This window comes from Triticum aestivum, chromosome 2B (assembly GCF_018294505.1).
Source record: "Triticum aestivum cultivar Chinese Spring chromosome 2B, IWGSC CS RefSeq v2.1, whole genome shotgun sequence".
Taxonomy (NCBI): Eukaryota; Viridiplantae; Streptophyta; class Magnoliopsida; order Poales; family Poaceae; genus Triticum; species Triticum aestivum.
This window is the reverse complement of record NC_057798.1, coordinates 37385573-37403730: the sequence shown is the minus strand read 5'-3', so window position 1 is coordinate 37403730 and position 18158 is coordinate 37385573. Positions and strand designations below refer to the sequence as shown.

At 42.3% G+C, this 18158-nt stretch overlaps 1 pseudogene; it reads left to right on the top strand.

The window, feature by feature from the left end:
- Positions 1 to 3640: 3640 nt before the first annotated feature.
- LOC123038881 (G-type lectin S-receptor-like serine/threonine-protein kinase LECRK1) lies at positions 3641 to 6032 on the top strand (annotated as a pseudogene).
- Positions 6033 to 18158: the final 12126 nt, after the last annotated feature.

The following is an 18158-nucleotide window of genomic DNA, read 5'->3' as shown; positions in this document are numbered from 1 at the left end:
CCTTTTTGTCTCTCCATGAATACCAGCACACGGTTTTGTGTGTCAATGAAAAGTACTTCACACATGTTAGAAAATTGACTGTTTAATATTGAAGGAGCCAATTGAGCTCTAGCTGACTATGTGTTGTTGTGAAACTATAATGTTAAGTTGTACCTCTCCTTTGGTAAAGATTCTTCATGCAGACTACCATATAGCTTTTTGTCTCTCGATGAATACCAGCACATGGTTGTGTGAGTCAATGAAAAGTACTCCCCAAATGCTAGAAAATGATTGTTATTATTAAAAGGTCCAATATTGAGCTCCGTGGTACTAAGAAAGAAAATTGAGAAGGTCAAGTTGTCAAGGAGCTAAAAGATTTTTTGCTAAAAAGTGCAAGTTCTGTTGGATGAAACTTTTGAGGATTGTAACACAAGCAATAATACCACATTTTTATAAGAAGTTTCACCAAGGAAAGCACACTAGGGTGGAACATTGCATATACTACCGCACATCTCTAGCCTATCGAACGTACCGTGTATTCCGTTATCTCATTTGGTCTGGCAAGAAAAGCCAGTAGAGGCATTCATATTGAGAGGCATTCATGATTTATTCACTTTTTGTATTTTCTTTATGAGATTATAGCATTTGCAATGTTTACACACGCCCTTAAATTGTAGGGGAGAACAAATGGTTTGTTCTGATCATGAAATGCTGACCAAACAACTTGAAAAAATAAAGCACATGAGAGAGAGAGAGAGAGAGAGAGAGAGAGAGAGAAACACCACTGAGCAAGCCATAAATGCTGACCAAACAATACCGCAGTAGGAATGTTATACAAATGCATAAACAGTTGGACAAACACCACTGAGTAAGCCATTAAACACGTAAACAGTTTCCCCTTTCATCTTACCCGCACCGTTCAGAAGAAACTATGCTTGGTAAATTGCTACAGTATCTGCGAGTGACACGAATGATTTCTGCACTTCTACCATAAACTATTTTTTGATTTATTTCAATGGCAAAATCTCTAACAAACAAGCATGGTTCTAGCACAAACAAACAGGAACGAGAGCGGAACATACTCAGGTCAAGCTCCATGAACAAGCACAATTCTAATGCCATTGTTTCAGTATGTCTCAACCATCAGTAATTGGGAATAGAGAAGGCTTTCAAACAGTTGTACTGATACACATAATGGAACTGGGTTGCTTATTAAACATCCCAATTAGTGTCACATGGTAGTCTGCTACTACTAATTCTTGCAGGTCAAATTACAGTGTAGGAAACAAAGTTGTACGTACTACAACTTGTCCAAAAAAGAGATTGATCATCTTTTATATTTGCCATTCTTAAACAAGTTCAGCACGTGGGCGACAAACATTTCTGAAAAATGAAATGTCTAGCAAATCTGGATATAAGGTTAATCCAGAATTGTAAGAAGATTCACCTCATTTGCGCACATCTATGATCCCACTTGATTAGCAATATACACTTTGGTGATGAATACCAAGTCTAATGGGCCATCGTTGTTTCTGTAGAAAAAAACTTGAAACAACCTAATAAAATGTACCTACGACGGTTTTAGGAGAGTGGTAGAGAATTGCGCATAAACTCATTTTAGATGAAGTGGATGAGTTGCTCAGCAAGAATGATGGAGAACAAACTAACAGTCACAGAGAGGCAAGTAAGATGACTATGGCATAAATCTCAGTGGCTCCAGGCTTCCAGCACAATCGCCGCCACACTATCAACTATGCGGTTACCCGGCAACCATAGCCCTCGTTGGAGCTGTAGCCACGTCCAACATGCCCTCACGCCAACCATCTGCCGCCTGATATGAGTGGTTGACGTCTCTAGGGATATTTTATCGGATTGGCATGATTTGGTTGGTCTGGACACATGTCTAACCCATATCAGCTCACGGACTCCGCGGATTGAACTAAGAAGCAGAACACACTCTAAACCGCTGTACGGCCTATCTGAATAATTTTTCTATGGTTTTGTTTGGTCCAATTCAAACTGTGAACAAGGTGAGTTGTTTCCATTGGAACTTGGGTTTTGATTTGGTTTTCTCCAAGATCTCACATGAGCCAAGCAAAAGCTAAGATGAAGGAGTCCTATCATACCCGAACAATGGGCATGATATCCCTGAAGAAGCATACACATATAAAGTTGTGGTAGGCCAGCTATAGTACATCATCTCAACATGTCGTGATCATGCATTTCACCTTGAGTCAACTTCTATATTTACGGGAACCTTATTATACTGGTGTGGCGACCAAAAGCATGAGATGGATGGGACGATATAGTATTTCTGAACGAACTGATCAATACATGCATGTAATGAATGCTGTAATGCATGCGCAAACAATAAAATGCAGAATTCAGATTGAATGTACCTTATAAGTTATAACGACAAAGGAAAAGCGAACAGTCACAAGTTATCCATGGAAAGCAATATTAAAGGTCCTGATTTGCCCCTCGAAATTGGAATTACCAAGAGCCACCACTTAGTGATATCATATCTTCAGTATCCTACCATCCTTCACCGTGAAATTAGGGAACGATCTCTTATAATTAACAACGGTTATATGTAAAACAAAAAAAATCTAGGCACAAGGAACATATTGGATAAGCGTCATTTCAGCGAAAGGAAAAATGAATATTATTAGTTGAGATATGATATACCTACGTTGCCACACGAATGTCACTCAGCACAGGAAAAGGAAAGAAGCATTAGCTCTCGTTGTTATACTTGTCCTGGAGTGTGGACTGGAAAAAAGACTTGCAGCTCTGCAAACCAATCACAAGCTCACACCCGTCAGGGGCCTGTCTACTTTGAAAACGATGTGCATTAAATTCTTGGAACTACCCTAAAGAAACCGATTCTACCTATGGGGCACTAACTTCTAACCGACGCGACAAAATTTTCCATGCATTCTCTAGAATCATGTTATGCCCCAATACGCGTGGCAACATCAGATAAGCACCTGATTAATTAGTCAGGCGTGTGGAATTCCAAGGTGAAAAGGACAGGCAAATGCCAATTATCTGAAGGAGCATAAGTGTATAAGTTTGGCATCGCTCATCGGTGATGTATGAAGAAGGAAAGATGGTATCTCCGCTCTTATTGTCTGAGCTGTTTTTACTAGTAGTGTTCCGCCCATCCACCCAAGCTCAGAAAAACATCACCCTTGATCTGAAAGAGAATGTAGTTCAGAGAAGGTGTAACTTTGATCTGTACAAATTGTGTTGCCACAAAATTATCGTTCTGCACGGGAGAAGGTAAGCAACATCATTCCTCTCTTTTTCTTATCCTTGATGCTGCACTGGAGAAACAATTGTCACCTCTAATCAGAAGGCAATCACAAACTCACACATGTCAGGCGTGACTACCTCTGAAAAGGATGTGCACTATTTTCGTGGAAAAGTCCCAAATACAGCAAATCATCCCTATGGTGCACTAACTTCTGATTTCGATGGGACAAAAATATATCAATGCATCCCCTGGAATTGCGTTTGTCAACCTCACATAAGCAACTGATTTGTCAGGCATGTGGAATTCCAAAGTGAAAAAGACCATCAAACGCCATTTATTTGGAGGAGCATAAGTGCATAAGTTTGGCATCGCTCATCCTCACTAGGAAGAAGGAACAATATAATGGCATCTCTGCTCCTCTTGCCTGTGCTGTTGCTGCCACTATTGTTCCCCTCATCCACCCAAGCTCAGAGAAACATCACCCTGGGATCCACATTGGCACCCCAGGGGCCAACCACGTCATGGCTCTCACCCTCTGGCGACTTTGCTTTCGGCTTCCGACCCGTTGAGGGCAATGCCTCCTTCTACCTCCTCGCCATCTGGTTCAACAAGATTAACGACAAGACGGTCGCTTGGTATGCCAAGACTATGGACCAAGATCCATCAGCGATACAGGTATCATCTGGCTCTATCCTCCAACTCACCACAGATGGAGCACTCTCGCTTCATGACCCCTCCAGTGTGGAGGTCTGGAATCCCTAGGAAACCGATGTGACCTCGGCCAGCATGCGCGATAGTGGCAACTTTGTGCTCGCTGGTGTAGACGGCAACACAAAATGGCAGACTTTTGATGTGCCGTCAGACACCATCCTGCCTACCCAGTTGCTGCCTTGTAACCAGACTCATAACAAGTCACTCCATGCTCGACTCGACACCACTGGCCATCTCTCTCGTTGCTGAGCCCTCTGGGTTCAAGTATGAGTCTTATTGGTTCACAGAGACAGCAGGGAATGGCTCACAGTTGTTGTTCAATGAAACTGGTAGAGTATACTTCCTCCTAACAAATGGCACCCAGATCAACATCACATCAGGTGTGCTAGGATCTATGGCAGACTACTTCCACCGTGCTACACTTGACTCGGATGGTGTTTTCCGGCAATATGTATACCCAAAGAATCCAAAGTCCAGTGTGTTCAGTGGTGAGATGTGGAGTGCAGTGAGCTTACTTCCCCAAAATATCTGCCATGCAGTAGTTACAGGTATTGGCAGTGGCGTCTGTGGCTTCAATAGTTACTGCACCTTCGATGGCACCAAGAACCAGATATTAAGTTGTGCCTGCTCACCAGGGTACAAGTTCTTTGATGAGGAGAGGAGGTACAAAGGATGCCAACAAGATTTTCAGCCGCAAAGCTGCGACTTGGATGAGGCCGCAACACTGGCACAATTTGAGCTGAGACCAATTTCTGGTGTAGATTGGCCGCTATCTGATTACGAGCAGTATCAGCCCATAGCAGAGGATGACTGTGGGAGGCTGTGTCGGATCGATTGTTTCTGTGCCTTGGCCGTATACAATGAAAGCACACGCACATGTTGGAAAAAGAAGCTCCCTTTGTCTAATGGGAATATGGCCGACTATGTCCAGAGAACGGTGCTTCTCAAGGTGCCAAGTAGCAATAATTCAGAGTCTGCACTCAGTACTGCCTCCAAAAAATGGAAGCAGGACAAAAAGTATTGGATCCTTGGGAGTTCCTTGTTTCTTGGTTGTTCCATATTGGTGAACTTTCTCCTCATCTCTATTCTGGTGTTTGGTACTTACTGTCATATCACCCGAAAGAAGAATGGTCCGCTGTCCCAAGCCTCAAGTACAACTCAGTTGCCCCTGAAGACCTTCACTTACAAAGAGCTGGAGAAAGCAACCAGTGGTTTCCATGAGGTCCTCGGTAGTGGTGCCTCTGGTGTTGTGTACAAGGGTGAGTTACAAGATGATCTCCAGACCCACATCGCTGTCAAGAAGATCGACAAGCTCCAAGAAGAAACTGAAAAGGATTTTACGGTAGAAGTCCAAACCATTGGACAAATGTTCCACAAGAATCTGGTCCGACTACTTGGTTTCTGCAATGAAGGAACTGAGAGACTGCTTGTTTATGAGTTCATGACCAATGGCTCACTCAACCGGCTTCTCTTTAACGACGCCCGGCCAAATTGGAACACACCGGTTCATATCGCACTTGGGGTGGCAAGAGGGTTGCTCTACTTGCATGAAGAGTGTAGCACACAAATCATCCACCGTGACATAAAGCCGCATAACATTCTTCTTGACGACAACCTTGTCGCAAAGATTTCAGACTTTGGCCTAGCGAAGCTTCTCTTGAGAAATCAGACAAGGACAAACACCGGTATTAGAGGTACTCGAGGATATGTCGCCCCAGAGTGGTTCAAGAACATCGGGATCACTGCCAAGGTTGATGTCTACAGCTTTGGAGTGATCCTACTCGAGCTTGTCTGCTGCAGAAGAAATGTTGATTTGGAGGTAGTTGATGAAGAGTAGACGATACTGACTTACTGGGCAAATGACTGCTATAGGTGTCGGAGGTTCGACTTGCTGGTGGAGTGTGACGATGACGCAATCTTCAACATTAAGAAGGTCGAAAGATTTCTATCAGTAGCACTATGGTGCCTCCAGGAGGGCCCGACCATGCGACCCAACATGCTGAAGGTGACACAAATGCTTGATGGAGCAGTTGCAATCCCCATTCCTCCAGATCCCTACTCCTTCATCAGTTCGCTTCCATAATATATCCTGCATGTTGCTCAGTAAGGTACTATATGAGTGAATTGAATAAGCATGCTAGATACACTCTGTCTAGTAGAGGACAAAGTATGTGTACTACAAGGATACAATTTCTACAATAACATCACTGCATTAGATCAAATGCATTGAAGATAAAGGTCAGTTATGTAACTATTTGAGTTTCGTGAAGGTTATATTCATGTTACTCCGAGATGTTTGTATCTGACCTTTACACACAGTACTACTGCAGAGTTCAGCAAGTGAGATGATAATATAATGTTCAAATAAACAATTTGCAGTGACAGGTATAAACTGAAGAGTATTTCACGACAAGTTTGCAGTAGGGACATATTTGCTTGAAAATTAGAAACAGTCAAAGGAAGGCAGTAAACGATACAAATTTTCCAGTATTACCGTCAAACGAATCAGATCGAGGCAACACCCCGGACACGTCATCGAACTCCAGAGTTGGCACCCTCACAAGACTAAGACGTTGGGGGAGAAAACCATACCCGCCATCCACGAACCACGAACCCAGCGCACGATCCACCATCTTCCAGATGCCGTCATGCATACCACAATCTGCATCCGCTCCTGGACTACCTCCCAAGCTTCGCGTCGGCGCTGGAGCAAACGCCGTCAAGACGACGGAGCCCGAGGACACATGTGCACCAAGAGGATGTTGCCGCCTCCATGCCATCCTTAATTACTTGAACAGACTGATTTTCAAATCCATCCCCAACTATAGTACTGATCGTCTCGGTGGAGGAGGATCTGAAGAATCTTTATTCAGCGCCGCCATTGCCGCCGCCGAAGGCACGACGATAAACCGTCTAAAAACCTAAACTATGAGAGTCTAAAAACGAGACACACACTTGGATTTGTCGACCCCCTTCACCACCGACGACCGAGGTCATCGACGGAGGGGAGTCGCCAGAGGGCAGCAACGATGGACACTCCTGGCGGCGGCGAGTCGCTTTTCTTTCTTCCAAGGAAAGAAAAGCGAACTTTCCTCTTAATCCTAATCCTAATGTAGCCGACTGAGTAAAATGCTTTCTTGGTCGATGAACCTGGGTGGAATGCTCAGTTTGGTGACTGTCAAGAATACGATATATAAGACATTTATTATGCGTGTGCAACTCTAAAAAAACATCTTATATTTTTATTAAAAAAGTACTCCCTCCGTCTCATAATATAAGAATGTTTTTGACATTAAAACGTTGTTATATTATGAGACGGAGGGGGTATTTTTTAGTAATTATTATACGTCACTAGCTCCTGGTGTAGCTCTATATTAGAGCTTAGTTGACAAGTCAAAATGTCAACATGTCATATACCAATCAACGCAGCCTAGTTCTCTATCCGGAAAACTAAACCCACCTGTCAGCGAGGGAAAGCTGGTCCCCTTGGCGCTTGGACGGTCGGATTCTGGCTCCCGTCGCATCCCAAGCCAATGGCAGATGGCACCCGCAATATGAATTATAAATTCTTACAATTTTTTTAAAAAGCGTAAAATGCATTCTTGGTCGTTGAACTTTGGTCAAAAGCTTATTTTGATCACTGTACTAAAAAAATATACTGAATACGATCTACATGTACGACTTTTAGTGATTATATGGTCACTAGCTCATATAGCTTTGAGAGGACTCGCCAAAAAAAGGGGTTTAAGAGCAGCATGGGCTTGATCAACTTCAGTGGATTGAGCACTGCTATCTATCAAGGAACTTTTGAGCATTCTCACCGTCGTAGTGCTCAATAGAGAGTAGTAGGACTGGGTATTTTATTAAGTCTGTGTACATGTGCAAAAAATAAAATAAAAAATACAAGAACCTCTTTAGGGCTTCGAACTCAAAAACCAATACAAGGAACATTTTAGATTTTTTTAGTCCTCTAGCATACTTATGTAGATAAATTTATCAGTTTATCCTTGGTTGCCATGTCAGCTTTTCTGTATAGGAACTTACGAAGAATTGTAATGCGTCGGGTCAAGGGTACTTTTCCCCCATATATATAGAGCACTCAATGCTACTGTACTCCATAGTTCTGGTGGATGAGGATCCACTGCTGTGGGCTAGCCTACCTTTGAGTCACTGACACATGGGTCATATAGAGCATGGGGCCAACCTGTCAGTGACTCAAAGCAGGGTATGGCAGGGATTGCTAAGTCAGAGGATCCACGTCCAGTTCTGGTCACCATTTCACCGACAGAGAGAAAGAAAGTTACTCCCTTCGTCCCAAAATTCTTCTCTTTAATTTGTCTAAATAAGGATGTATCAAGTCATATTTTAATATTAGATACATCCGTATCTAGAAAAATATAAGACAAGAATTTTGGGACGGAGGGAGTACATGAGAAAAGCGGGGTGAAAGCCTTTTCAGTTAAGTTTACCCGAGAGAGATGTGCCACGTTGAACTGCAACATGTGCAAAATTATCATCACCATGCAAATTTATTTTTAAAAGATGGAGTTATGAAAATTAATTTTTTTTTTGTTTTGCCAAAAACAATTGTTTCTCTATTACACTATTTATCTCTTTGAAAGTCAATTTATTAGGAAAAGCATACATTCCAAACAATTCAAGGTGTACATGTCGTTTTTCTTTCAATTACCTCGTGACAGCGGCAATGCACGTTTAAAGTCAATAGCCAAGAGATACCACGTTGCTAGAAAACAAAAAAAACAAGTACTCCCACTACTGCAAATCAAGCGGCGCTTGTGATGTGTTGTTATCTAGCGAGGTATACAAGATCACAACACAACTGCACCTGAAACTGCAACCTTGTTAAATACATATGGCGGAGAGCAGCAGGGGGCTTATCAACATTTCTGGACTGCATAGTGCTCAATAGAGGGTAACCAGGACTGGGTGTTTAAGTCCATACAAGTTTTTGAATTAATCTTGCTTTTATTCCAGGAGCCATAAGATAAAAGCAAACTGAAGCATGAGTCTGGATTTGGTCTCCTCCAAAATCTCACAGTAGCTAAATTTAGAGAAGATGGACAATATGATGCAGAAATTTCGATGCGGTGATGAAATGATATCTCCGAGGAAAGATATATAGATGGGGAGCTGTACATATCACATCAGTGGCACAGAGCTCCCTCATTTGTCATGCATATATCTCCTTGTCATGCATATATCTGATCTGTGTGAGTCTTGATCTCGTCCCATATGGCCGGTGTGGACTCTGTGCCCTATTGCTAGATCGTTTCCATGTGACGAGTTCTGGTGCTCACACTGTGTTGTCTTGCGCTACGCATAAAGTTTGTCAACCACAAACGGTTAGCAACATCTTTGTTGTGCACTTCCATGGAAACGGTTAGAGTTAGTCATCAATGTAGAAAAGTGGTTGTCTTAAAAATGAATGTAGAAAGAAATGAATGTTGATACAAAATGCTCCTGGCTTGTGAAACAACATGACGTCAAAGACATGTTGTCTCCTTGAGTGTGCACACATCCCTAATATCTTAAAAAGGAGAAAAGAAAACTGTCAATTGACGGTCATAGCTTGCATCAGACATGCAAAAACGGCCTTCATCTTCACTCCCCACCATTGACAGCACCTAGGCTGCAAAATCGATCCTCAAAGCAACGCCTCCTAAAGAAGGAAGACAAAAGTGCACCGTCATTGTTGTACCAAATCACTAAAAAGAAGTTTAACGGTTTCAACCATGAAGGCATGTTCAAGCAAACTCCAAACATGTTTTGAACAAGAAAATGCATTTTTGTGACGAGTATAAGATTGGTTGTGTGCATCAAAATGATGCAGAAGCCGGGTGGTTATCCTCAGTTTCTAGAAAAATGTTATGAGTGTACGAATAGGAACATGGACAATAGGAGTAGTTACACACATGTTATCAATGTAGTGATAATCAGTTAATCCTACGGTATTGTTGCATTGCTAGTTGTGCAGAGATACACCATAGATGGTACATATTTTACTAGTCGGAGAAACTTTTTCTTTTGACAAAAGCCCATAATCTCTCTACTTCAAATTACTTCAAGTTCTAGCTTTGATCTTAGTCAATCTTCTGTAAGTTTGACCATGTCTATGAAAAGAATATATTGACATGTACAACCCCGAATTTGTTTCCTGGGCTTCATCATAAAATATATTTTCATACTGTATATATTTCATATTGTAAATATTATTTTCTCATATACTTGGTCAAACTTAAAGTTTAACTTATGACAAAAGGTTTTTTCTTCGGGTAACTTATTATAAAAGTTAGAATTTCAAGCAATTTGGGACAACAGGAGTATTATCAAGGTGCTGCTAAGATTATTGTTACTTTAGAGCCGAATTTTTCCATATAAAATGATATATATTATGTTTAACGAAGAACAAGGTGCTGCTAAGGTTTTGGAGAAAAAAAATAAAAAGGAAAATATATTGTATAAAAAAGTACACAGCGTGGAAGTTTTGCTGCTAACAATTTCAGAACTCGTCTCACTTCACTATTCAAGATGGCAAGCCAGGCAGATATGCAAAGTGCAAAGAGAAACACTGAAGGAATTACATTTTCAGTATACATGTGTTGTTACATTATATGTGGACTTCCCGTTAAATATAACTAGCAAAAATGTCCGTGCGTTGCAACGGGAGAAGAAAACATATCACAACCGCTATCGGCCAACCACAACATCTCGTTCATCTACTCCTCAGGAGATGTCGTTGATTCCCGATCTACTCCTCCGGAGATGTCGTTGATGCCCGGGAGAAGAAAACATATCATAAACTTGCTGCCGGTCGTCCCGAGCGTCGCCAGCCCTGTCGCCGGCTCTCGCGTGGCCTTCTTTGGCCGTGCCTCCATGACCAAAGCGCCACCTTCACCTCCTGTAGGTCGTGGCATCGGCGACGTGCGCCCTCCGCCGGCCTCCTCTTGGTTGCTCTCGCGTCTCACCCCGTCGCCAGCTCCGCGCTGCCTTTGTCATCTCTTGACGATAAGCACCGCCGACCTCAGCCGTTCACCTCCGCGTCAGTATGTGACACACAATTTTGAGCATCGATGCAGGCACAACCAGAGGCCCAATTGAGCAGGGGAAGTAGCCATGCGAAGGCCCAATCGAGCAACGTACAGGAAAATAAAACACATCGTTGAAGAAACAGATAGTACTACCTCGGATATTAAGAAAAATATCAAAGTCAAGAAAAATAATATGGGTGAACGGATAAAAAAATAGAAGAAACTCACCTTCCTTAGCACATATGCCCGTGCATTTATAGTTAGTGAGAACTATATCTGCAAGCAAAACCATGTGTGCACGTGAAAAAAGGAACATCTAGCTATGTACTTGGTTTCGCTCGTGTGGAGTAATCAATCCATTATGTTCACATTTATTGATTGAGGTCATTTAAGAGTTTTGTTACGTCATTGTACGCGAGAAAAGGCCATGAATTATTCAATCAACTTTTCCTTTCAATGGAGGAGATTTTAAGGTACAAAGTTTCTGAATATTGTAGAAAACATGAATAAGTTTTGCAATTCTGAACAGGTTTTTGAAAATTGTATACACTTTCAGAAAAAATGCAAATAACATTTGAAACAGGAAAATCTTTTAAAATTCACAAATATTTTTTGAAAACACCTACTTTTTTTATACAAGGACATTATTTGAATTTGTCAACATTTTTTTAAAGGGAAAATGTATTGAAAATTCATGGAATTTGTTGAAAATGATTAAGCTTTATACGCGAACATTATTTTCAAATTTTACAATTACATTAAACCAAGAATATTTTTCAAAATTAGATAATTTTTAAATGCCATTTTATTTTTAGAAATCTCGAACAATTTTGAAAAAAAAATTGGGAAACATCTTTCAAGTTCAGAATATTTGTCAAAATAGCAAAAAAAATGTAATTCTGAATATTTTCAAAGTAAAACAACAAAAATTGGGCCGGCCCATTAATTGTTGTCCTGTACAAAGCTCTGACTATTTGACAGCAGGTTGGCCAGAAAAAAAGTGGGCCGGCTTCGCTGGGCCACATCGCACGGCCCACATACGAAATTCTGGAAAAACCTTTTTTTTCCTAGCAAACGAACGCATAAGAATTTAGTACCACCTCAGATAAAAAAGAACATTGGCGATGAACGGATGAAAATATTGGCGAAACACACCTTACTTTATTAGTAGGTATAGATATAGATATAGAGGTATAGATATAGTTACATATCGTTTTATATGAAAAAATTGGACTCTAAAGAAACATTATGTTTTTTCTTGACAGCACATGACCTACAAAGGCATCCAATCTATCAGCTGCATTACATGCTCCAAGCTTACACGCGCCGGTTCCGATGGAAATAATTAATCAGCCGATTTGGGAGCCTAAGAAAATGGTGCTACTTGCTGGCTCAGTGGGGTATGCCAGTCATTTTTGGTGGTAAAGCGAACAACGTCGCTTTCTACCGTCTGTCTTCCTTCAAAATTATGTTATGATTTGTCTAGCTGCCTTAGCAGCATATATACTCCGCGTAGGACGACGTTCACGGGAAGGAAATGGGCAGGTATTGCACGAGTGGGCTAAATGGGGTGTTCGACTGCAATAAAATCTCTCATGGGCGTTCTGTTATGCAACATGGGAACACTAAAAATTACTTCCAGTGGAACATGACCTTGAATTTTCATTTCCTCCAAAATCTCACATGAGTCAAATGGAAGTGAAGGTGAAGAGGTCCCTATCGTACCACAACAGTGGGAATGGTATCCCGAAGAAGCATACGTATATACTCGCTCCGTTCTTAAATGTAAGTCTTTTTAGATATTTCAAATAGACTACAATATACGGATGTATGTAGACATATTTTAGAGTGTAGATTCACTCATTTTACTTCGTATATTGTCACTTGTTGGAATATCTAAAAAGACTTATATTTGAGAAGGGAGGGAGTAAATTGTTGTTGCATGCTAGCCAGAGTACATCGTTCAGCAGTTCTGTGGTCATGCATTTCACCTTGATTGGACTTCTAAAGGGAGATCAAAAGCATGAACACTAGTAGAAAAAGGGTCAAATGTGAGACACATTAGTCCCGGTTTGTAACAGAAGCGGCACTAATGTGTCCATTAGTGCCGGTTCCAACGGCTAGCCGGGAGGAGCTCTTTAGTACCGGTTCATGGCAAACCTTTAGCACCGGTTCGTGCCACGAACTGGTACTAATGAGAGTGGTGGCAGGATGTTGTCAGAGTGGGGCCCTTCCAGCACCTTTAGTACCGGTTCGTGGCACGAACCGGTACTAAAGGTCGTCCTATATAAATCCTTCGTCCACCCGCACTCTGTTCTTCCCCCTTTCCCCTCTCCCTCTCCTCTGTTCTTCCCTTCTTCCTCTCGAGTTCATCACAAAATTTGCCCCAAATTTGTCAAGATTTGCAGGCCCTCATCCATTCAAATGATCATCAAGGTTAGCAACTTTGTTCTTTCATCTCTCATTGCTAGATTAGCTCTTGCATTGGTTTATATAGTGATTAATTGTGGGTTTTAGTAATTTGGGAGGAATTATATGTGGTAGTATTTGATTTATATGCAATTTGAGGTCAAAATAACACTTAGTTTGCATATGTAGGTGTGGTTTACTTAGTGCCTTCTAAATCTCCGTCGTAACCACCGTCGATCGCCCGCACCGTCCCGTCGCCGGCACCACCTTGTGGTGAGCCTCTTGTTCATGAAATTTTATATAAAAAATTGATGTTTGTGTGATTTGGATATATAGTTACTCGTATAATAATTATCTTATCCGTACGTTGTTTGTTATACATAGTGCCATGGTTTTGATATCCGTCCCCGTCGGCCCTCATCCTTGTTATGATTCGGATGTGGTATATTCTCTTTTAAAACTATTTGTTGCATTTAGTGTTTATGACAAATTATGCCCATCAAGTTGACATAGATATTTTTATCTAGGAGGTATGTGAACCGGAAATTCCAACCGACCCTATTGTCGAGAGGTTAAATTTAGTTGAAAGAGAAAACGAGTACTTGAAAGAAAAATTGAAAAGAATTGAGGGGGAGAAGATGGAATTGGAGTTGCATGTTGCCGATGTCGTCGATGATCACAAGATCAAGATGGAGAAAATGCGCTTGAAGATTAGAAAGATTAGAAAATATGCCATAGATAGTGAGGCTTGGTATCATTATGTTGTTGGATCAATTGTTACCTTAGTTGCGATCTTGATCGCATTTGTTGTTCCATTTAAATGCTTTAGCTTGAGAGTTATTTGTTTGTTGCATTTAAGTGTTGTATGAACTTTATGTATGAACTTGTATTAATTTGGTCTATTCGGTGTTGTGTAATGAAGATGAGCCGGCAATGGATGTACGATGACCGATGCTCTCCCCAGTTCGTTGAGGGCGTGCATACTTTTCTGCTTGCGGCTGAGGCAAATAAGCGGGCAGATGGTTTTATGCCTTGTCCATGTGCTGGCTGTAAGAATGGTCGCAATTACTCTACGTCAAGAACCATTCACGTCCACCTGTTTGAGTCCGGTTTCATGCCCCACTATAATGTTTGGACCAAGCACGAAGAAAGAGGGGTTATGATGGAAGACAATGAAGAAGAAGAGGACGACGACAGCTATCCTGGCCATGGGTTCCCTGAATACGATGATACAACAATGGGGGAAGAAGCTGAGCCGGTAATGCGGGAAGAAGCTGAGCCGGCAATGCGGGAAGAAGCTGAAGAAGAGGCACCAGATGAGCCCGTTGATGATCTAGGTCGGGCCATTGTCGATGCAAAGAGAAACTGCGCAAGTGATTTGGAGAAGAAGTTGCAGCGCATGTTAGAGGATCACAAAAAATTGTTGTACCCGAATTGCGTAGGTGACAAGAAAAAGCTGGGTACCACACTGGAATTGCTGCAATGGAAGGCAGAGAATGGTGTATCTGACAAGGGATTTGGAAAGTTGCTGGTAATGATAAAGGATATGCTTCCAAAGGACAACGAATTGCCCGAGAGTACGTACGAAGCAAAGAAGGCTGTCTGCCCTCTAGGGTTAGAGGTGCATAAGATACATGCATGCCCTAATGATTGCATCCTCTACCGCGGTGAGTACGAGGATTTGAACGCTTGCCCGGTATGTGGTGCATTGCGCTATAAGATCAGCCGCGATGAGCATGGTGATGTCGAGGGCGAGCGCCCCAGGAAGAAGATTTCTACCAAGGTGATGTGGTATTCTCCTATAATACCACGGTTGAAACGTTTGTTACAAAACAAAGAGCATGCCAAGGCGATGCGATAGCACAGAGAAGACCGTAAGAAAGACGAAAAGTTGAGAGTACCCGCTGACGGGTCGCAGTGGAGAAAAATCGGAAGAAAGTACGGGAAGGAGTTTGTAGATGACGCAAGGAGCGTATGGTTTGGTCTAAGCGCAGATGGCATTAATCCTTTTGGGGAGCAGAGCAGCAACCATAGCACCTGGCTTGTGACTCTATGTTTGTATAACCTTCCTCCTTGGTTGTGCATGAAGCGGAAGTTCATTATGATGCCAGTGCTCATCCAAGGCCCTAAGCAACCCGGCAGTGACATTGATGTGTACCTAAGGCCATTAGTTGAAGAACTCTTACAACTGTGGAATGGAACAGGTGTACATGCGTGGGATGAGCACATGGGGGAAGAATTTGACCTAAAGGCATTGCTGTTCGTGACCATCAATGATTGGCCTGCTCTCAGTAACCTTTCAGGACAGACAAACAAGGGATACCTCGGATGCATGCACTATTTGGATGATACCGACAGTATATATTTGAATAGTTGTAAGAAGAATGTGTACCTGGGACATCGTCGATTTCTTCTGAGCAGGCATCCCGTAAGAAAGAAAGGCAAGCATTTCAAAGGTGAGGCCGATCACCGGACGAAGCCTCGCCACCGTACTGGTGCTGATGTACATGATATGGTCAAGGATTTGAAGGTGATATTTGGAAAGGGTCCTGGCGGACAACCTGTTCCAAAGGACGCTGACGGACGCGCACCCATGTGGAAGAAGAAATCTATATTTTGGGACCTGCCATATTGGAAAGACCTAGAGGTCCGCTCCGCAATCGACGTGATGCACGTGTCGAAGAATCTTTGCGTGACCCTGCTTGGCTTCTTGAGCGTGTATGGGAAGACAAAAGATACACCTGAGGCACGGGAGGACCAGCAATGTATGCACGGAGAAGACGGCATACATCAGGGTCATGCAAGCTACGCTCTTACCAAAGAAGAGAAGGAAATCTTCTTTGAATGCCTGCTCAGTATTAAGGTACCGTCTGGCTTCTCGTCGAATATAAAGGGAATAATAAACATGGGAGAGAAAAAGTTCCAGAACCTAAAGTCTCATGACTGCCACGTGATTATGACGCAACTGCTTTCGGTTGCATTGAGGGGGCTTCTACCGGAAAACGTTCGATTAGCCATTGTGAAGCTATGTGCATTTCTCAATGCAATCTCTCATAAGGTAATCGATCCAGAAATCATACCAAGGTTACAGAATGATTTGGTGCAATGTCTTGTCAGTTTCGAGTTGGTGTTCCCACCATCCTTCTTCAACATCATGACGCACGTCCTAGTTCACCTGTGCGAAGAGATTAACGTTTTGGGTCCTGTATTTCTACACAATATGTTCCCCTTTGAGAGGTTCATGGGAGTCTTAAAGAAATATGTTCATAACCGTGCTAGGCCAGAAGGAAGCATCTCCAAGGGCCATCAAAATAAGGAGGTCATTGAGTTTTGTATTGACTTTATTCCTGACCTTAAGCCGATTGGTGTTCCTGAATCGCGGCATAAGGGCAGACTGGATGGAAAAGGCACGCTAGGAGGGGAACAAATAATATGTATGGACGGACATTCTCTCACTGAAGCACACTACACAGTTCTACAGAATTCCGCCTTGGTGGCTCCGTATATGGATGAACACAAGAATTTGCTACGCTCCAAACACCCGGAGCGGTCTGATGACTGGATTACACGTGAACAAACCAGGAGTTTCGCCAGCTGGTTGCAGACACATACCATGCATGACACCTCTATTGAAGATGACTTGTACTTGTTGTCCCAGTTACCATCTTCGAATATAATGACTTTCAAAGGGTACGAGATAAATGGTAATACATTTTACACGATCACCCAAGATAAGAAGAGCACCAACCAAAACAGTGGTGTCCGCTTTGATGCAGAAACCAAGACGAGAAAGGAAACATATTATGGTTATATACAGGACATATGGGAACTTGACTATCGACGTGGTTTAAAGGTCCCTTTGTTTCGGTGCAAATGGGTTAATATGACACGAGGCGGGGTAACGGAAGACCCGCAGTACGGAATGACAACAGTGGATCTCAACAATCTTGCGTATGCAGACGAACCATTCGTCCTAGCCAATGATATGGCACAGGTTTTCTATGTGAAGGACATGTCTACCAAGCCAAGAAAAAGAAAATATAAGGAAGCGAATGCATCGTACGATGAGCCAAAGCGGCACATAGTGTTTTCTGGAAAGAGAAACATCGTGGGAGTGGATGACAAGACAGACAAGTCAGAAGATTATGAAAAGTTTGATGAAATTGCTCCATTCACAGTGAATATTCACCCGAGCATCCCGTTAAATGATGAAGATTTTCCATGGTTACGGCGCAAAGGGACACACGCGAAGAAAAAGTTTCACACCCAAAGATCTGGGATGTGATCGGCTTCACTAGCTATCATCACTTTCTTCTGTGTTTCGCACCCAGAGGGGAATCTTTGTAATAGTTAGGGTAGTTATGTGTTTTGGCATTTGAAACGCGAAGAAATTTTATGTGCAAACAAATTCACACTAATTTCAAATAATTCAAAATTTAAACTATTCAAATTTGAAAACTACGGGCACTAACAGAAAGTTTGTAATTTTTTGTACCTAAAGAGGCCGTGTCAGCCTCCGGTCAGGCTATGGCCCCACCATCACCATTTAGTGCCGGTTCATACCACGAACCGGTACTAATGAGGTTGTGTCAGGTAAGGCTAGGGCCCCACGAGCACCTTTAGTACCGGTTCATGGATGAACCAGACGTAAGCTCTTTTTTAGTCCCACCTCGCGAAGTGAGAGGGACTAGGAGCGGTTTATAAGCCCTGAGTGCAGAGACGATGAAGAAGAGGATCAATGCTCATGTTGC